Raw genomic sequence first — 22,474 nt, forward strand, 5'->3', positions numbered from 1 at the left:
TTTTTTTCAGTGAAAACAAGAAGCCTGTGTATGGCTCTCGTTTTATGTAACCCACAAAAGAAAGGAGAATTTGATAGAGGACAATCTCAGGCAAATAGAGCATGGTGTCGGGAAGAAACATCCATCATTTTTTCAGGTAATAGGCAAGCACTACTCACGTGTGAACTCAAACACAAATTCACAAAGAGCCTAGATGCTATGCTGAACATATATACAGTCCAAACACAAAGAAGCAGATTCATTTCAAGCAACTTTTATCTGAACATCTGACCTTAAGAGCCAGCCTCAGCTAAGTGCTGCTGGCAAACACCAGGATTTGGAAGGAAGTGAGGGGTGTTGCACTATTTTGAAAGCTCTGTTTTGAACCAGCTGTCATGGCGAATGTCTGCTGGTACCCCATCTTAGCATACAGCCTGTCACTGTTGAGCATAATGGTAACGAGCCAATGGATTATATTGAGCCTTACTTTCACGTGTGTCTTTGTGGCTCGGATTTCCCCCTTTACAAAGCCGTAACAGGTAAGCTTTGAATCTACTTATGCCACATCCTTGATTGTATTTAATTTGTGTGTCTATCTTTGAGTGCTTGAATATACATACATGCTTCTTTATATGCACATATGTACATTTGGACATCGGCATTAAATGTAACTATGCATATTGTCACAGCTTATTGCTATGTTCATCACAGATTCTTAGAGTAGTAGGCTTTATTACACAATAAAACAACCATAGAAAGTTAATGCCTTCTTTAGAATAAATAAGGAACACAGGACTCATTATACCATATACATTTAATGGTTTGAACATCTCAGTGCCCACACGAAAACAAGAAATATATATTGCAACAAGAGGCATAATAATTCCAGAAAGGAACATCCATCCTTTATGCCTAGAAATATGAGATTCAGCATCATGATATCCCAGCATTATGTCATCAGCTGCATGAGTTTCACAGCTTATCTGCCTGATTTTAGGTTACAGAAGTAAACTCCAACAAAAATGTATAACACTGCCAACTTAACAGCACATTTATGCTAATACTAGCTGAAATGTTTTCAAGAAGGTGAATAGGATCAGTGTTTCTCTATGTATGTGTGCACTTACGCATATATATGCATACATACACATGCACATATGTGTGTGCGCTACGTATATAAACTGTCTGTAGAGACATCATTATTTTAAAAGGTTGATTCCAAGTACATTAAACACGAAAACAATGTTCAGTTCAATGTACAGTTGACCAATTTAAAGAAGCCCCTGCTGGTGCACGGAAGAATGCGCTAGCTGATATCATTAAACATCATCAGATGAGGCTGCAGGTAGCTCAAACGCTCCTTAATGAAAATTTAAAGAGAGCAGATTAAAATGATATTCCTCCAATCCAACAGAACACAGAGGTAAAGACATTCAATTACAGCCAAGATTTCATTTAGCACTAAAGGAGTGTTGTTTGTTGATCAGAATTTATTGCCTGAAGTGAAAAGCTAGGCGTGTGACTACATATATAATTACTTTCTACAGTGTACTCCAGTGGCACCCAAATATAGTTACTAGACAAGACAACGTCTTCCATAATTTTAGATTGTGATGTCCACGACCAAGAGTTCGAAAATATCAAGAACAAATGTATTTTCCTCTCTGCCATTATGTTTCCTAGCATTATGAAAAAAAAATAATTAATCTATAGTGACCCATATTTGGTTTTTGAATCACTAGGCTAAATGTTTTAATGCTTTTTGGTTGTTGCTGATCAGTAAAGCAGGTATCAAGGAAATGGTTTGAACAGGATGCTCTGCTTGCTTGTCTGCTCAGAATGCCAGTGAATTTCCCTTGGGCACATCAGGAATGGTTTTCAGTGAGAAGATACTGAGAGTGCTCAAGTTTGTGCCAGACCTGCTGTTAGTTCAGATAAATGCACCACATCTTTAAAACTTATAGCTAAAAAAGATACTGACAGACAGGAGTGGGACAAGAGGAGATGAGAAAATAACCAGGCGACAGAAAAGACTGATTTATCAGAAAAGATTAAATGATCTAAATAGGTATGAACTGACTTAATGTTAACTAAATGGAACATCACATTCGTCTAAAGACACTGGAGAAAAATAGCATTGTAGAAAGGAAATAAGGAGGTTTGCAAAGAAATGTAACTGGGAGAAATATGATAATGTTAAGAAAGGAAAAAAAAACTTCTAACAGGATATACTAGGCAGCACAATCTCTCCCTAAGTACATGATATTACTTAGGACATTTGATCCAGGCATCCAAAGCAACCAAAAATATGCCATAGGAGACAATCTCAATGTGTCAGCAAGCTGTACTGGATGACCTAAAAGGTACATTACTAATTTGTGTGCATCTGTTATCTGTGATTTTCCTTGCTTGTATGGCCAACTCATTGCAGCTTGTGTGTATTTGGTTTCTCTGGGCACAGTCCAACTCTTGCTGTAGTCGGCAGAAGTTTCCAACAGGAGCAATAAGACCTCAGTGTTTTTTCCATGTCTTTGCTAGTTAAAAAAAAAAAAAAAAAAACACTCTGCAAGAATTATGAATTTATATAATGTATGAAAGCACAAACAACTAAACTAGACTGGTCCTTTAGTGTATCCTGAGTATTTAAAACTGTATTTATCCATTTAACCTTAGAAATATTCAGAAAAATATGTGTTTTCTTTCATTTCTAGGGAAGAAACTTACAATTCATCTAAAACCAACTTCTGATGAAAAACTGCTTTGGTCATAGAAGAATTAGGACAATTTTCTATACTAAACCAAAAGAGCTATTACACAAAAAAGCTTTTCTACTGTTAAAGCAGTAATGCAGATAATGAAAGAAGCTGACAATGAATTCTGAAATCGAGGCTGCAGTTTTCAAATATTTTTACACAGTATCTGAATGCATACAACCCTATGACGCTTCATTTCCAGCTCACTTGCAGGTAGGGAATAACTGTTTTGCAGCAACTAAGTGCTGGCCCCTCGAGAGGCACAAATTTCTATGTAAGTGGGGCTGAATGTTCAGAGGTCAGGGTTGTGTTTCGGTGTTGTCCATACATCCAGAAGCTTGTATTGTAAATCTTAAGAGCAGCGTTTTTGAAAATACTAAACAGACATTTTGGTAGCCAGTATTGAGCCTGTGGCTATACTGCTTCAGGCTGTGATCTTGTCAGCTTTTAAAAGATAAGTAGGGTCAGGCAGGGTCAGCATTTGGATTGGTAACTCTAAGGCACGTCAGTAGCTGCAGGAAGTGTCTTAGGCAATAGAATGGATGTAACTGTTTTCCTTGAGCCTTTTCTAATACACCGATGAAGGCATCACACCGAGCTGTGACATAAGAGCAAGATTCTCACCCTCTGCAGTCATCAAGCACCTAATTTTCAGAGGAGTCTTTCCCTGACCTACTGTGGAAATATATGGTAAGGTAAACAGGAGATCATGGCATTCGAATAGCACTTGCACACATGCACGGCACTGGCTGGATGGCATGTCAATGCATGGCCCCAGCTCAGTGCATCAGGAAGGGGGTACAGAACAATCATATCTCTGACATCTCTGGGGATGCTAGCAGCTCCAAACTAAGTCTTTGGCTATGTTTTTAATACGAAAGTAAAGTCTTTTTAGCCAAGACTTTGTCCACCAACTTTCAGGTTTGTGCATTTCTACAGAAAGTACAGAAGGGCTGATAATGAAATCCTTGTCCAATGGTCTACATTGCCAAGAATTTTAAATTGTAAGTTAACCAATTTCTCCTCTAAAGTTCAAACAATAAATAAAATTCTATGTGAAAAATGGAGCCTTTTATTCCTTTGTCAAAATCTGATCAGAGTAAACTACAGATGTTAAAAGGCGCTACAGTTCAAAGAATTAAAAAGAATCTTAAGGGGTTTGTATGAAGAAAAGAGTTTTAGAGAATAATATGGAAAATATTATAATGCCATTATATAAATCAGTGGCACATCCTCACTTTGAATACTGTCTTCAAATTTGGTCACCTCATCCCTGCAAAAAAGAAAGTAGAAATAGAACAAGTCCAGAGAATGGCAATAAAAATGATAGAAGTCAAAAGGATGGGGAATTTCCTTAAGAGAGAAAGAACACAAACCGCAGCCTATCTCTCAAGGCAGATTGATCCTCATGGGACTGCAAATCTTACGTGAACCCTTTCCATAAACTTGGACAACCTCCTTGGCCCCTAGGCAAAAGATCTGGGGACTGTGCATCTAGCAGATGTTGTACTTTCCCCAGTGCACCCTGCTCTCTTAAAGGGAGGACTTTAAGACCATGAGCTTCTGGAAGCCAAAGTGACCTATGGGCAGTGGACACAGAGCTGCATATTAGCAACACATTTTCTTTTTGGTAATTATATACCAAACTTATTTCTTGGTCTTGGCTTCAGGGATTTTGTTTTTCCATACCTTTATTTCCTTCAAACTTTGGATTGATTTTTCAGAAATATATAGATGATTGAGAAGTATGAATCCATTGACTTGTCTGACATTCGTTTTGGCGAAATCATTCAGCTCTTTTGAAAATGTGCCATTCGTCTATTCAAATAGTCTCAGTCTTGAAGGAATTGCACAGTCTCCCTCACTTTGTGCAGTGAGATCCCCAGGCTTCGTCAGAGCTCTCCTTAAGCATGACTATAATATAAATAACATTTTGTCCTCATGATCCTCCAACCTAATTAGCAGCAAAGGAATAAAAACCCTTTCCTATCCTGCAAGGTGAAACGAAGAGGTATCGAATTTCAAACGGATAAGAGGTATTGCTTTTCCAAACAATGTACAGTTAATTAATGGAACTTGCTGCTGCGCAGTTAGTACTCGGTGAAACAGTATCATATTTGTAAATGAGGAGGCATTTTTAGACATAAAAGCAAATCTACACACCAAGTTCAGATTGGGTTAAGTTCAGTAGCATATATTATGCAGAAGATCAGAATGGATGATAATAATGGTTGTTCCTGGCCTTGAAAAAATCTGTGAGAGTTTTACTAGCAAGTATTATGTAATAGTGTCAGTAGTTCTTGGTAAAAGCTAGTCAATACGTGGAGTCAGAAAGGCATTGTCTTCCATGAGAAACTGTTATACACTTAAATACCCAGGAAGGAGGGGGGAGTTCCCTTTCATACTGTCTGATACTGGCTTCTGGTTAAAACAAGGTGTGTTATCGTTGACCAATGCCAGCGATTGCTCAGAAGGAGCCAGGAGGAAGTTTCTTTGCTCTTGAAGCAACTGCAGAACACCACTGAACATTCATGTCCAGGAAATGAGATGCTGTCTGATCTACTTACAGGTAATCAGGATGGGCGAGGGATCCTACACTGAGCCTTCTGAGGTCCAGGGAACGCTAGGAGGCTTTCCAAACTTGCAGTTGTTCACCTGTTTCACTAGAGCTGTGCAAAACTTTCTCCGATAGCCCTGCATGGAGCGAGTAGCCATATTTGCTGTAGTATGGTATGTCTTATAGCCCTGTCTGCAGATAAGGAAAAAGCAGACAAATAAATTCTTGGGAAAACAGGTTAGAAGGAAGGCAAGAAAACCAAAGGCTCAATGGCTGCAAACTAGACTTATCTTTTGATCCGCGATAGTATGCTGTGGAGTCCCAGTCCCCCACCACCCAGATCAGCATCCCTTCAGACTGTTCCCAGCCTCTGTCTAAACTCTCAGCCACTTCATCCACTCACAGGAACCTATAGGTATATAAGGTCCATCCTCATCTGGCCATGGTCATGTTGTAGAGCTGAGCCTTGAGGCAGAACAACATTCCCCATGGGTATCTGTAGTCTGTGGTGCCTTTGCTTCTCTGTTCTACTCCAGATATATCCTCAGATGGAGACAGAGGTCAGGAGATGTCTCTCTGGTCCTTCTGAGAAACATTCCTCTATTCTGGTATCTGGTTTTATCTCTGAACTGTCAAAAAGGTGATAGAGACTTCGTTCTAACAGAGCACCATAAGAATAGAGGCCCTCTTCTCCATGTTTACACTCACCTGCAACTTCAGCAATCTAACAGGCACCACAAGAAATCAGGGAGGATGTCTTCTAGGGAATAGCTGTGCTGGAGCCATTTGAGTCACAGAAAGCGTTTCAGCTTTGTGGGCTGAAAAAGTTATCTGCCAGGGAAAAAAAAGAAGAATCACATCAAAACAGATCCTTCAACTAGGAGATTTACACTATGCGTTCACATAAAGACACAGAAAGTAAGCACAAAATCCCAGTGCCATTGTGATTCCAGTATGTTTGCAATGACAAGTTAGATCTTAAATTTCTTTTTTGGGGGGCAGAAAGTATGGAGAAAAAAAAAAAAGTATATTATTCTCAAAAAGGATTGTCCTGTATACTCGTAAACCTCTGCAATTTATTCTGTAACAGCTTTTTACTTCAAAGAAATCACTAGCTAATGACATCTGAAACTTAAAAAAATCCACTTATTCACAACCCTATCCCTCAGGGAATTCCCGTGTGTTATCAGAAATTTTTCCAAAGATCATTAACAGATATTACAAACCAATTGAAACTGAGTATTTTCTTTGCAAATTACTTTTAACTTCACAGCTATTGAAAAAAGACGTTGAGTGATTTAATTTACTTAATCTGTCTACAGATTGCAGCTATGTGCATATTGTGTGATTGCATTTCCAACAAAAAGCATATATAACTATCCCTAATAGAGATATTTTTCTAAATTATCGTACAAGATCAGTAAGATCGCTGAAGATATTAATGTTTACTTTTTCATTTAGAAAATTGCACTCAAGAAAGAAATGGGCACCTTTATTCTGTTGTTATCTTTGAAATAATAACACACCATAATACTTATTTTACCTGCTATTTTAATTAAAACTCCAATAATCACTACATCTGCGTATCCTTGGAGGATATGTTCTACTGATTTTTCTGAAAAATCACTGTATTTTCATTAGTCTGCAAAGCCAGTATTTTTGAAACACCTTACACAGCAATGAGCATACCGAACAAAATTCTCTATCTTGTGCCAATCCAAAAGAGCTAAGTGTAGAACAAGCTAAGTCAGCACAGGGAAGGATGGAAAATGTAGCCTATTCTCCACCTTGTTGCTTTAAACTCCTCCCAGAGAACCACGTGCACGTGAGTACCACTACTGCAGGAAGTATAGAAAATATCTTCCCCCTTGAAAACTCACAGCTTCCTGACCAGAGTTCCTGCTCCCTTTGTAGATAAGAGATAAGGGCTTGAAATTCCCAAAGCTCAGGCAGGCATTGAAGATATTTACTTTGAAGCAAAGTGAAGACAGTTGCTGTGTGTTATGTGCTGCCCAGTCCTCGTTGTGTGTTACACATGCTTTGCCAGGATGCTTTTTGAAGAGGTTTTGCTGAAGTTCAGCCCAGTTAAGCTGGTGACTGCCTGGCCAACAAGCACAAGCATGAGAAAGATGTTAGATGTCTTGGGATCTTTATTAGCAAAAATACAGGTGATGAACTTTGCAGATATGTGGACTGGAATTCCTAGCCTTGATATTTATATCCCACCCGAGCCTCAATCATCTCATTTTGTGGCTTTGGACCCAGAGGTGTCTATTCAGAGAAGGACCAGATGTGTCTTGGCAAAAGAGGTTAGGAGGAGGGTAGGAAAAACCAAAGGCTCAATGTCTGCAGCTAGATTTATCTTTTGTTATCTTGTTGAGAATGGTGGAAAGAGTTTGCAGAAGTACTGATGGATATTTTGCAGGTGACAGTAACTACTGCACGTTACTAAAATATTCTGCATCTTCCCATTGTCTAGGTCAGCCTTATGACTTCTGTGTTCCTGCTACTACTCCACTCCCACTCTCCTGTTCAGGAGACTCTCCTGTTCAGTCAGCAAAAATGTCTTAGACTGAGAAGAAGACGTTTTCAAGTGCATTAAAAAGCACGAGGTCTGTGAACTTGAGCCAGTTTGTAAAGAGTATCAGTAGCTGGTGAAGGCTGAGGATATTACTCCCTGAGAAATGTGAGGACCAGGTTTATTCTGTGGCCTTTGGGTACCTGTATTTTCAGCAGCATTTCTGTCATGCATGTGCAGCCAGTGCTAGTATTAGCTCAGATGTTGCACACACACCCTCAGAAAACCAGAGTCAGTAGTTTCACTTAAAGCTAGCAGAGCAGTCTCATGCACACCAAGCTCAGGGTGACTCATTCCAGCACTACACCTCCTTCTTTTTCCCCCTCCCTGATTTTTAGTAGCTGCCTTGCATTGCTTGGTCTCTAATATGACTGGCTGCACCCAGCTGTAGGGGTCCTTCTCACTACGGCTGGTGACATGGCAATGCCATGCAGCAGTAGAAGCCACCAAGGTGCCTATAGGGAGGACCTGGAGCTCCCATCTGCCTGCACCGTGCATGCTGTTGGCCTGCCGTCACTCAACCCAGGGCATCTCCGTGGAGTCTGATAACACATCTGCTAATTAATGCCAGTTGTGATCCTTGGACAGATCCTCAACTGGGATAAATTGACACGGCTCCATTTAAGCCTGAGACAATTAGCAGCAGCTTAGAGCTGACCCGGTGGTTTTCTTTATAATGTGCATATACATCTTGTTGGAAGTGAATAAAACCCACCAACTAATTGCACATAAACCACCAAACAATCAGAAAATGAAATGATTGTCAGTAACTCCCAGCTCGAGCCAAATTACAGTGGTGACAAAGAAGTGATAGCCTCAGATCTGTTAACAACCCTCTGAGCTATCCAATCCCCTTATAATAATAACAATTAATAATAATAGACATGCTGCTGGATACATTCACCTTTCTGTAAGGAAAGCCTAATGAGTATCTAGTTAAAAAAAAAAGGGGGACTCGGGAAGTTCAAAAGTGATTCTATTAACTTGTAAGCATAGCATTTTACCTTTGAACAATTGAACTGATCAAATTTATTCTGAAATTCTCTATTTGAATGAAAAGGAACAGTCAAGGAACTTTCTCAAGATTCTGTTTCAGCCATTTGACAAAGTTTCATTTCGATCAATACTTCCACCCTGTTAGGCCGTATCACCCATCCTCTCAACCGTAGTAAGCAGAGCAGCAGTAGGTATAAATCTTAACTAGAGGCAAGGAAGGCACTCCCTGAAATAAAGTAAAAGTTTGATAGGTTGTGTCAAAAGGAACTGCTGTTATTATTATAATTTATTATTTGTTAAGCACTGACAATGTGCTCAGTTCTGCTGATTAAGTTCTTCTGAGCAAGTTCTACTGATTAGCTTCTGAGGACAACACACTGTACTACAAAGAAGATATCTGACAGCTATCAAGACTTTTGCTTTCAAGGCTCACTTAGCAAAACAATTACACGCCAGTTATGCAAGTTTCATGAAAAAAAAAAGAGAGAAAATGCATAAACTGAGTAAATATCATGACTTTTGTGTTCACTAATATTCCTACTCTAGATCTCTCACTTCAGTAGCATCTGACAGCCTCAAAGTTACACTGAGATTTGAGTAACATCTAAAGCCTCACCTCTGCTTATATTCAATTTTAAGCATCATGCTACATTAAAGGCAAGCATACAGGTTGTATTGTTAGGCTCTGTCTGCATTTGGCAGTTGCTCCCCTTAGGGAGGCAGAGATGGGCTGAATGGGGCCACTCCAAGACAGACAAAACTTGAGCAGATTCAAACTGTTGCACACCTTTCCTTCTCATCACAAAGCAGATCGAGGTCAGGTGGTGCTATGCTAATGGGTAATGATCTGACCTGAGACTTTTGGGAGTGTGCAGGTGCTAAAAAGGAATATATTTCCCATCCCACTTGGTCGTTCCTCCAGCCGACCCATCTTTAAGTCTCTCCATTCTGAGATGTAAGGCATATTTTTGCAGGGTACCTAGGAGTCAGGAAGATGGCTTTAGGCTGGTCTAGAGCCACAGCAGCAGTGTTATTTCTGAGAGCCCAGGTGAGCTTGGTCCCTTTAGCAGGTAAAGGAGTCACAGAGTTTCTTACTCCCTCTTACTCTTCTCATTGGTATACAGCATACTGGCAGGGTAGAAGATTCCCAAAAAGTAGGTGCTGCATGGAAAAACTATGTGCATGTGTATGTGGGTGCAGGCAGGGAACAGTGCTCTAACAAGAGCTGGCCAAATTTGTGTGTCAGGAGGGTGCCAAGCAGACACTGTGCCTTGCCCCGGCCAGGTAACACCTCAGCATTCTGACAGCAGCGCTGCCAGGACTCCAGCTGTGAGGATGTTCTTAGAATAAAAACTCTCTTTTGTCTGCAGCTATCCTCTAGCTTGCACACTTCCCTAAATCCCGCCAGCATGCTTTTTTTTCATAACCGACAGAGGGAAGTGAGTTCTTATATAAATCCTTTGTGTGAAGATCAAACTGCGTGCATGTAGAACTATGGGTTTTTTTAGGGGAAAATCTGCCCTAAAATAATCATTCCATGTTATCCCCGTGGAGTGCCTGCGCTGCCTGTTAAAATGCATCCAAGGCCACCCTCAAGACCTGAATCAACACTCCCAGGCGGCAGCCGGCTCAGCTGAAGTCCCCGTGCTTGCAGGGAGGGCAGAGCATGGGCAGCCTGGGGCAGGAGCAGGGTCAGGGGCAGCACAGCTGGAGGGGGCCGTAATCTGAGTTGCTCCTTGCAGACAATGTCAGCCATTGTATGGAGCAAGAGAAACTCGGGGAGAAATGCAAGAGCCCGGCTGGGGCACGCGGAAGAGGTGCCTTTGCCCAGCTGGTTGGAGCTCCTCCTGCATCCAGTGGACTACACAAGTACGGAAAGAGGCCTATATTTTTAGTGAAATCTGTAAGTTAATTTTCGTTTGTTAATAGACCAGGGAGTGGAAGATTTGGTTGAGAAAACAGAGCCTCTCCCTTACAAACTCAGACATATTTGTAATGGAGAGAGGAGAATCGGCAAAAAATGAGTGACTGATTACAGTACTATTGAGAAATTGTTTAGAAAATGACAAGTAAAGAAGAAAGCCCCCAAATGGCAATAGCACAGCAGTTTTAGGATTGAGTTCAGTGCGGCTTGGTGTTTGGCTATTAAGCAATTCAATTACCAGAAAATGCCCAAGCATTAGACATAGCAAAGCCTGTGATACCAAAGCATAACACATCTCATATACTTAGAAAATCTCTCCTTCGTTCTATTGCTGTCTCTGTTCCTTCCTCCTTTGCTCCCAGTTTGCTTGAATACAATACAATCAGGGCTTTTATAGCCAGCCCTACCTCTCCCAGAAGGTGCATCTCTTAAAAAGAAGCACAGATTTTCTCTGAGGACCATAAAAATGGACTCACACTTCAGTGCCATCATTTAAAAGATGGATGAACCAATTCCGTTCAAATAAAAACATTCTACCTGTGCCCATCCTCCAGCAAAATTTCAGCCAAAGGTGGAACTAAACCCAAATCTAGCCATTATTAAAGCGGAGAAAAATCAGATTCCTTTTATTCCCCTATTCATTTTCTGCCATAGTGATTTTCTGAATTTCTGACAAGACCATGACCGAGAGCTAAAGGGCCGAAAGGAGCTGGATGTGCCGTATCACTGGTGCAAGTGGAAGCAGGAAATACTAAACATCTTGCATGGAAGCTTGTTCTCATCAGGTTTATAGCCAGCTTTTTCCATCAAAAGCAGTGAGGATGGTATAGACAGGGTGCAGAAATGCATCCAAGCATATGGGAGTAGATTTACACTAATCCTCCTTTTGAGCTTCATCCAGCACTAAATCAGAGCCACACCATGAAGAGAAACAATACGATAACTTGTGGGGGGAAAAAAAAAAACAACATGGTTCCTCTCTATGAGGATGAGGAAAACTAAGCAACATGACTCACTTTTCTCCTTAGAAACTGTTGGAGGAATGTAATAATGTATAGCATTGCAGAGACTGGAAAAAAACAAAAGTCAGGTATCACCTTAGCTCAGCTGCCCAGTGGCTGTATGCCCAGTGCAGGACAGCAGCACAGAGGGGCTAGCCTTGAAAGAAAGCAGGACTAGGGTGTGCTGTGGCTGTCCAGCTACTCATGCCATCCTGCCCCAAGGCACCCCCTGGAAAGATTGCTGTCGAACTTAAGGTGAAAGGTGTTGTGGCCTTGTTCCCCAGCAAGAGCACAGGGCAGCCTGTGTGCAGCAGGAAAATGGCTCTCCTTAACTCATGGCAGCACAAGAGGGCCTTATGGCTGCAGCGAGGTCCCACAGATGTGCTCCGGATGAGGAAGCAGAGGAGGCTCACACAAGGAGCACCAGAGGTTTCCCAGGCTCATCCTCACCACATTAATCTCCCAGGCATGATCCCTAGCTTCACCTACTGAAAGCAAAAGGGAAAGAGCTGTTGCTATAAGATATGCGCAGAATTCTCTAACAGCAGTAACACATACTGGCCGGGACCCTAGCCCTTGATCACTACTTCCCTGTGTCTGAAGCAAAAAAAGCAGTTTTCTAACACTTGGAGTCATGCTCCACAGCATCAAAACAATGCTGTCTGGATCTCGAACCAGGGACATAAAGAAATAATTTCAACAGAGAGCTTGCTGCAAGAGAGCTAATGGGTTCAGGAGATTAAAAAGAGATGTCAAAATGAGGTGGGTTGTTAAGGGTAGAAGTTGGGAGAGGGTCTGGCTAACTAAAACACGGATGGGAAATAATGCATGCAGCACCACACACGTACACACTCATACACAAACAGCGCAGGCCTACAACTCAGGCAAAGCAGCCTATTGTTTCTACACATAAAAATCTTCAAATTGGAGTTTCCTTAATCATGTATACTGCCTTTTCCTGATTAAAACTGGAAGAAGTTGTACTTTGTATTGCTTATAGAAAGAAATCAATACATGGATCCACAGAAAATTCCCTAAAAACTCCAGGTCTTAAAACTACTGACCAGTTTTGCCTGGTGCCAATCATCAGAACTAAGTTGACTTCCAGAGGGTAGACCATCTTTAACCCAGCTTAAGATCTGCCCCCATGCACTGTTTCCTTAAAACAACTCATCTTTTCTTTTTCTCAAAATATGCATCTGGTTTAAGGTGACTTTTCCTCTCCCGGCATATGGAGCTGAATGATTATGACGATTTACATTTATTTTAAATCACAGCCTATTAAAAGGAAAAATAAATGCAAATATGTTGTTATGGTTTACTTCTGAATGAATTATTGATATGAATGAGTAGTTGCAACTATCATAATTACTGTTTATTAAATAAATATATTTTGAATTAGAGACCCTTGATTAAGAAATCACATTTTTGTCTGAAAATAGTTTCCCTGCTGTTATTATAAGCAATACCTCACATTACTCTAAATAAATTTAAAAAAACAGTGAAATGATTCAATTTTTTATCTTTGCTCTGTGAACTTGGCAGCGCTTTGTGCATATTCCCTTTCACTGCTTTTCTCCTCTAATCAGTTAAGAGAGGCTCTTTCCCCTCTGTTGTTTGTGTGGATCTGTCACATAGCACCTAGAGACACAAAAAACATTTTAAACAGGAAAACGTGAAACAGAAAAACTAAAGTATTGAGGATCAGATACCTGAAACTCCTCTCAACATTCTCTTTTAAGCTGAGCACGTTTCATATTAATGGTGTCTCTTTAACATAAATAATGATCTAATGAAATAAATATGAAATTGAAAGAATCATAAAAAGAATTTTACATTTAAGAATGCCATCTGTGTAACACTGAGCCTAACAATGAAATCGTTTCAGCGCCAGAACAGCTCACACTGCTTCCAGCACAAGTTATAGAGCGGTGCAATGGTTCTGATGAATGGCACAAAATTAAAGTTCAGCTGAAGAACAGCACCAGGGTTCAAATCCATATTAATCCATGGATATCACACAGGACTTTTGAAGTAGGCCCTGCTAATGTTCCCACCTCAAGTCATCAGTAATTTTTCATGCAGCTGCCAATGTTCAGCAAAAGAATATTTAGATATCAGAGTAGATTTTGCAGGTCAATATGTTGCTACAACTAGTGCACTAATTCTCTGCTTTTTCACAGCATCAAATCATTTGGGAACTTAGGGCCAGTTGGGTTTGGCTGAGGAGCCCAGTCCTCAGAGGTGAGACCACATGTAAACACACTGGTAGCATGGAAAGGTCTACCTATAAAGCACTTACAACAGCGCCAAACTTGAGCATGGCTTTTAGGACCAGCGCTCTAATTCATGGGACTGCGGATGGTGATGCAGAGTCAGAGGCTGTGTTCCTAATTCCTGGGAAGCAAAGCTCTGGTCTCACACACGGCAGCACAGCAGAGGCCCGCCAAGCACAATGGAGATTGTTTGTTTACACCAGCTGAAGAGAAGGGAACATATTTGTTTTGAGCGAGCTGTGTTAGAATACATATTGTTTTATATGCCCGGGCCTCATTACGCAGTGCTTGTCTTCAACATGGATCAGATCCTAAAGCTGCTCCACATACTGAAATAAATGTGAGCTCTACCCACAGAACATCTCCAGACTTAGGCCTCACGTCTATCAATGTCATCTTAAAAAAACAAATGCTTAAAAAGAAAAACAACAAAAGTATCTTAGAGACTGTGGAGGATGCTCACGTGCAGTAGATGCCATTCAAGGGGATGCTGCGGAGAGACAGAAACCCATGTAACGAGCCTGGAGAACAGAGTGGGCCTGAAAGAAAATGAGAGATAATTAAGGTTTGCTGAAAGAAATATGAATTGCACCAGTCAGTTTTGTTTTTCAGAAGTTTTCCTAAAACTGAGAGGGAATTCTCCCCACACATCAGCAGCAGGGCTGCACTAACACTCCCCCCAGGCAGAGGTGGCCGCAGTCTCTGCTTTGCTCAAAGGCACAAGAGCATTCACGGGGGAAGAGTTGAAGTGCTGCTCAGTAAACAACCCGAAGAGCTGCACGCTGTATTCATGTACAGGGAGGTAGGAGCCAACGGAGAGAGACGTTCAGAGGCAATCAAAGAGGATCTGAGCCTCCCTGAGCGCTCACATGACAGTTGGGATCATTTCGGATCCCTTCCAATGAAGATAAAATGGCATCAAAAGCAGGGAGGCTTTTTTTCTTTCTTTTAAGGATGAAAACACAACATCATTAGTCAAATTTACTCTGAACTTCCGCCTCCTCATGTTGATTTGTACTCAGGTTGAGTAAACATATCTTTCCATCAAGGTAAATAAACGTAAAAGCCTATCAGTAACTTAATTGCTTAACGAATGATGCAGTGTGGGGTGTAACACTGTTTTTGACTATACTGCTGGAGTTAACGACCTCTCAAAAATACCTATTATACATCTTGGCAGTAAAAAAATCTGCACATACTTGAAAATTTGCTCATAAAATTTCAACCATTTTCCAGTCATTTTTCCTTGTTCTGGGGAGGGGGTAGACACCTCACAGGGCAATTTGCTTGGTGCACCTGTGTCAAAATGAGTACATCAGTACAAGATGCTGTCTTTGGCAGGTCTGCATGCCACAGAGAAATTAAATTTGAGAAAAGCTGAGGTTCCAGAGCAAGGGCAGAAGTTACCAGGTGGATGGGAAATGTTGTATCTCCAAGTACAAATGGCCATGTTTCACAGAGGTGGGGAGGCTCAGACCAAAGGAGCCTGATCTTGGGTGCATGGCACACACCTGGAGACATCTTTGAACACTGGTGGAGCTGGTGCCCTGGGTTGAGAGGACCCCTGAGAGAAAGCAGTTCTGCCAGTTACAGGAAATTCATTAAATAGAAGTGCAGGTAAAATGAGCTCTCTGGTGAGGGGACAGCCAGGGAGGAGGGCATGCCATGTGTTGGAGGCTGAAATCTGGCTGGCGATGGGCAGCAGGCAGAGCGCAGAGGCGCAGCTACCAGGCTGACATGATGGATCAGAAAAGCTACTGAGGAACTGTGAGAGTCCGGGAGGCTGAAGTAAAGGGAAACATGAAAAGGTAATAGGTCAGCCCATCTTTGCAATCTACCAATTAAACAATCGTCTGCTTCCAAAAGCGTGTTATGTCATGAGCAGTGGATATCTCAGCACGTGATCACTGCCGTGATGGAGCGACAGGCCGACAAATAGGGATTAACAATAATAATTACTAGGCACGCTAATAATTTTGGATAGACCATTCTATAGCAAGCCCCTCCAAGGAAATAACATGGTTGGGTATTTTGGCTTAATTATACAGTCGCGTATCAGCTTTACTCAGCCCACCGCAAAACAAAGGTGTGTTCAAAATTGTTCATTATGTGGGAGGGTTTCGCCAAAATCTCGCCCTGCTTCGGACAGCTAGCGGGGGTGAGAGTGGCACACAGTTAGCTTCAGCTGCTTTCTCCATAGCCCTGAAGCTTTCAGAAACATTCATTTCTGTTGGCATCACTCAACAGCTCATTGTTAGGATTTGTTCTCATTGGCATGCATGAACTAAGACTGATGTATCGGGCGATCCAGAGTGACAGCCTTCAGCCCAAAAAGCGAATACCTGCTTCCTTTAGAGTCCAGGGACTCACACTTGACACAGAGGATATATGCAAAAATTATCTTTCCTCTTTCATTTGCCTGTGTTAAGCCTAAGAGCATTCATCCAAATTAGCAATCAGGCAAACTGTGCATGCAAAAATCTGTGCTTGTACAAACTGTGCATTTTTTTTTTTTTTTTTTTGTAACGCTGTAAGATTAAATATCTTGACAAAAGATGAAAACCCTTTAACAAATCTTCCCCTAGAGAAAAGTAGCATTTTTTTTATTCCATTTACTGTCAAATGACATAAAGAAAGTATAGCTGAACACAATCCTATAGGTTGATTTGTTGCTTTAAATAATGTCACTAACATCCAGATATCAATGTGATGGTGCAAAAAAAAAAAAAAAAAAAAAGTAGCACATTGAGCTAGATTCAATTACAGACCTAGAAACTGAAATTAAGTCTGATGCTACATGCCTAATTCATGTTTGTGTGACTGAAAGATTATCTGATTTACCTTGAATTTCCTGCCTTTGCATGGTGAAAACATGACCTATCACATTAATTAAAAAATAACTTTCAAATGTAGCTTAAGTCATATTGCACTGGCAGGAGGAGGTGAAATTTTTTTTGTCCTCAACATGTTATATGATATAAAGGAAACTGTTCAATGTCTTTTTCCTTGATTCCTGGGTATGTTTTACAATTCTCACTGAAGAATTAAAAATAAATAAATAAGTAAAAAATGATCTCTATCAATTAGAGGTCAATGACTCTTCTTTGATTAAAAACAAACAAAACAAAAAAAATTGTCCTTAAAAACTCTTAATCATCTTCTGACCACACTGGTTGAAGCAGGTGCATATTGGCAACTGTCACACACGTTACTGAGGTCTGCATTTTGCTCTGTATTACCCCATTCACACATTACACCCATCATGGTATGTTCACGTTTAATACCCCAAAATACCATACCATATCAGTGGAATTTAAACCAGCTCAGATTTGACTACTGATTTCACATATGGGTCTGGGACTAACTTTTCTCCTAATATGGTGATGGCAAAGGCACTATTTAAATGATTCCTGAGCCTTGTAAATATACACCAGATGTATCTTTTGTAAATGTTACATTTTTCAACATCTCAGCATTTGTGAATAGTTGAAAGCTATGCCAGCCATGCTTTAATGGGGCACAGAAGCGTACTGCACTCAAAGAAATGGCACACCATTGCAATAGTCAAAATTACAAGCGCTGTCAAAAGCTACATTTTCACTTTATTGATTAGCAGCAGGTAATACAGCGCTATGCACTGCATGCTCATATGGGCCATTCTCAGCTGAAGCTTGTGTGGGGGTGCACACAGAGAGAAGAGGAACTGGATACACAGAGGAAGGAAGAGAGCAGAACCATGGGGAGAGCAGAACCCTTGGGACACAGCTGTGCTCCCGTGGCTACAGCAGACAGCCTGAGGTGAGGTGGGAAGGGCAGCAGGGTCTGCAGAGCTCAGCGTTATCAGCACATTTTTCCCACTAGCACTGATGTGGTGTAAGGCTGCATTCCTGCTGCTTGGGCCTCCCTCGTTGCAGAGGTACCTCAGTATAGGGAGAGCCATCACCCATTGGAGAAGGAGTACGGGTTGCATTCATTTGGCTGTCACTTTGTGGGCTTTTCTAGACATGGGATTTCCTGTGCTGATGCAGAAATGTAGTTGGAGATCCAGGAGCAGGTGTGTGGCAGGTCACGGGAAATGTCCCTTCCTCACTTTCTACCTCCCAGCACTTACCCTATCCACCGCCAATATTAGTGCTGACCTCTCTGATAGTACCAGCTAAAAGAAGCGATCAGAAAAGAAATCAGCATGTTTGCCCAAAAACACACTGCTGTCCTTAGCAAGATTTGCACCCAGCTGTACCACAAAGAGGGAAGGCATTTATAATGGCGCATGGTTAGTATTATTGAAAAGGCAGAGTGCTTTTTTCCCATGGAATTTTAGGCTGGAGTTGCACCACACGCCTCAGCCCAGCAAATCCGCTAAAAATCAGAGGTAGGTGATACATGACAATAAACTTAGAGGGAACAGACTAGCTGTAATGCCCCACTACAAGTATTATTTCCAAGTTCACAGGCTTGCAAATTAAAATGTCCCTGGATCACTGCCATAAAAAAAGAACATTAAAAATCAGGGGAAGAGGTCTGGGCATCTGTTAGAAGCATCTAATATATACCAAATGTGTATGCTGAGCTTCTTAGATATATGCACTGCTGAAATGTAGCCTGCAACTAATGCAAAAGCAGAAATATTTTAATTGTATTTTTCCATTTGATATTCAAATGAAAAAAATATATCTTATTAAACACAACACTTGGCTTCGCTATTTTAATAAAAAATAAGTTGTTGAAGAAAAGAAAAGCAAAACTACTGATTCCTTCCCTTATGATGATCAAATGAGCCTTTCATGTTTGTATCTTATACTTCACTTTTTAGCATTTTGAGGCAAATAGCAGATATCAAAACTTAGTAAATAATCAAAGACATATTCAGTTTCTCCAAACTGTCATGCTGCTTATCTTGTAATAGCTGATCTCTTAGGTAGCATAAGCTATTTAATTGCTACTGAAGATTATTTGAATGAAAAAAAGAGACGACATTCTCCCTTACCCCTCAAAAAGACAAAACTATATTCTTCAAAAAGACACATGCCAGCAGATAGATTCTGATCTCTCATACACACGCACAAGAGCGGCAGCTAATTTTACAAGATTTGATATGAGCTGTGGATCTGAGATTACACCCTGTCCTCCTGGCTGCACATTCCACACAGAAAATGGCTTAATTTGGAAATAAATTTTGTAGCTGATAAATCCGGACTCTGCGGTCCTTCGGTACCAGAATAACCCAACTTATTAAAGCAGCTAAGTACATACAGCAATTGTGTTTTAAAGGGACTTTTCACAGTGTTGCCAAAGTGTGTATTCATGTATCCCCTCTGACATGATAGACTGTAATGGCTCCGGTCTGTCATGTCAACCATCTGCATATTAAACAGTCCCTAAGTACACATTGACACAGCAGACCCTAATAGCTCTGAAGCCGTAACAATCTATTGAGTCAATAATATGCATGTTAAAGAGCATCTCATGTACTTCCATCAATATCTTTTATCTTTTACTTAATTTGTATCTTCCTTTCATACGTACAGTCAGAGTTAAGGTTTTAGGAACCTTTATCCTTAACGTGCTGCCGCAGATGTGAAACATGTGGCACAGAAAGGCAGATGCAGTAGCAAAATCCTTCCCTAGGATCTGGGCCAGATCTTAAAATGACGACTGTAATATTTTTACACTGGCAGCACGCATTCTTCCCTCTGTTCCAGATAAGGTGGAAATATCCCCTCTTTTCTGCAGGGCCTGATCCGGAGCTCGTGAAAACCACAGGAAAGATTCCCGGTGATTTCACAGTCTTTGGATGGAGCCCAGTGTGATGCTACTCATTTCCTATTACACATTTCCTTCTAATTAAATGAAATAGGTCACAAGGGGAAAATGAAACAAAAGACAAATGTATTTACTTACAGTAATATCAACCCCAAAAAAGACAATCAGAAACAAGAGAAAAGATAACACAAAATACACTGTCTCTTCATTAACTTGAAATTACATCTGGTACCGTAGGCTTAATTCATTCCTGTGTGATCCTGAGATCTTTTGTGCAGTGGAAGAGGAAGGCTGTTATTTAAGAACAAGAGAATGGTAACTTAATTTCTTTTGTCTAAAAAACCACAAAGAAAAAGCTTAATTTGCTTTTCCTTGACTTTATGTCCTCGTAGCATGGCACATTCCCCTCACACTCCGATCACACAACTTTCCCACTTTCCTCCACTTCTCCATCACTACTTGGCTCACACTTTTAAAAGTTAATCCAAAGTGCAGTCTGTGTTTCCAAAAGGCAGAACCAGGGCCAGGGAGGCCACTTGACCCTATCGACAGATCTTAGTGGTCTGAATTCCCCTCTCCTTTCCACTAATTTGACACCGATGTGTCTTTGAAGCACATATGGATTTATTCCAGCATATTCTTGTCTCTCACACGAGTGAGGGCAGAAAGGTGGTACACTTTCTATTGTATTTCAGAAGCATGCAATTCATCCTCCCTCACTCCTTCCCTCCCTCCCTCCACCTTGCACCTTTTTGAGTCCCTGCACACACCAGACCGAGTCATCTATATGCGTGCCTCACTTCAGGACAGCATCCCCTACAGCTTGGCCTGTTATTCACCAATATACCAAGAGCTGATGGCACCTGCCTTCTACGAGCTCCTCAGCAGCTTTCCTGCTGTTCCCAGAAGGCTTTTCTTCCCAACGCAACAGCAGGAAAAGCAACTGGATGATCCATCAATATGGATCTGACTGACCAAGGGTCTAAAACTCAGAGCCCGGGAGTAGTACATGCACTTGATCTTACATACCATAGCGCATTGTCAGGATGAGAGTTTGCGAACAGTGGGTAGCTTTATTTATTATTTGAGCTTATCCACTCAACATCTAACAAGTAGATTTAGTTTTGGGCAGGACATGTTTTCCCTAAATGAAAAAAGCTACTGAAAAAAATCAAAGCAAATGAAGGATGAGATTCTTAAAAAAGATAAAAGCCAAAGTCACCGAAAGTCCTGCTAACTACATTGCCACTACTTCATTTAGCAAAGGGAGTCAACATAAGCAGGACTCTGGAAGGGCTTATTCCTGAGGGAGGCTCTTCATTGTCAGCAAGGACACAAGTCAGCACCAAAACACAGATGAAGTGCATTCTTCTCTCTGCAGCATTGCAGGTAAAGCCTTGCCCTTTTAAGGAAACCGTGTCCTCCCTGACCTTGCTGCAGGGCCTCTCTTCTGCTTTTGCTCACTACTCAGCCTTGGTACTTGCTAGGTAAACATGAGGAAAAGGGTCAAAGTCTTCTAGCAGCCCAACAACCAGGACCAATCCAGCCCTGATGAAAGTAAGAATGTCACACAGCAATAATAGAGCAGCTCTGAATCATGGCACCTGCCTGCACGTCTGGCTCCCCTGCCTGCACCTAAGTAGACACACAGGCTTACTAGATTTACCAGGTAATGGAAAAGGACAGGAGAAAGAGGACTGCTGGCCATGCCTTCTGACAATGTTGCCAGAAGTAGTTCTTTAATGCAAATCCTCAGCACTGAAGATTACTGAGTTGGGTAATGTTCACTCAAGGCTGCAAACACTTCCAGGAATTGTTCCACTCATATATGAGTAGAGGTCGTGCAGTCCAGCTGCATGTTAGAGCAACCAATGTCTGCCAGAGGGCTAAAGACGATGCACTGGCCTCTGTTAGTAAATGAGCCTGATATCTAAGGGCATTGAGGAGAGAGGGACTGAAAGAAATGGGGTGCCACACACAAGGTAGACCATGCTACCCAAGAAACTATCCTGTGAATACTGTGAAGAAACAAGGTGAGTTCTCCAAGAGGGATGGCTTTTCATATTTGCAAGGTAAGAAAGGTCTTGCTTCCTCTTGTACCACATCCAGCTGCTGCTAAGCCTACCCAAGCCTGGCCTGGTCCTGAGCCCACCAAAGCCAGTGGAAAGATGCCTAATGACTTCAGTCAAGACAGCTCCGTATCCTCAGGCAAACACGGGAGAGAGAAATTTGGGTAGGGCTATGATTTCACTGTCTGTGTTCATAGGATGTCTCCTTTCCCACACGGAGGAACATTGGCCACCCTTCCACTTTTTTGGTTCTCAGTGTTCAACACTGCACCTGGAGTTATCTCCCATTTACCAGTGAGCTGATTTAAGTGTCTGACTCAGTCACATATGTTTGGCTCACTTTTCCAGAGTAAGATTTGGCCTACTAGCTGCGAAAACAGCTTATATCACATGTGCTGCAAAGCCTAGCCAGAACAGGCTGAATAAAGGATGAAGTTTAATCATGGAAATGTTGACCTACAAATAGAGAACAAAATGTTAAACCACATGGTATAGGGTGCTGCACGCCCCAAATATCAAGGAGAGGAAAGAAGAATTGAACACATTTGGAAAGTAAAGCTTACTGTTTTGGTTTCTTT

General features: G+C 41.3%; 1 long non-coding RNA gene across 1 annotated transcript; it reads right to left on the reverse strand.

Moving 5' to 3' along the window:
* Window positions 1-21: 21 nt before the first annotated feature.
* Window positions 22-14,767, reverse strand: LOC116217714. The gene is made up of 4 exons (XR_004162395.1): window positions 14,528-14,767; window positions 5,998-6,120; window positions 5,300-5,481; window positions 22-2,513 (listed from the first exon to the last, which is right to left on the reverse strand). It is a non-coding gene; the product is annotated as an uncharacterized LOC116217714 (long non-coding RNA).
* Window positions 14,768-22,474: the final 7,707 nt, after the last annotated feature.

Source organism: Meleagris gallopavo, chromosome 1 (genome assembly GCF_000146605.3).
Source record: "Meleagris gallopavo isolate NT-WF06-2002-E0010 breed Aviagen turkey brand Nicholas breeding stock chromosome 1, Turkey_5.1, whole genome shotgun sequence".
Classification (NCBI taxonomy): domain Eukaryota; kingdom Metazoa; phylum Chordata; class Aves; order Galliformes; family Phasianidae; genus Meleagris; species Meleagris gallopavo.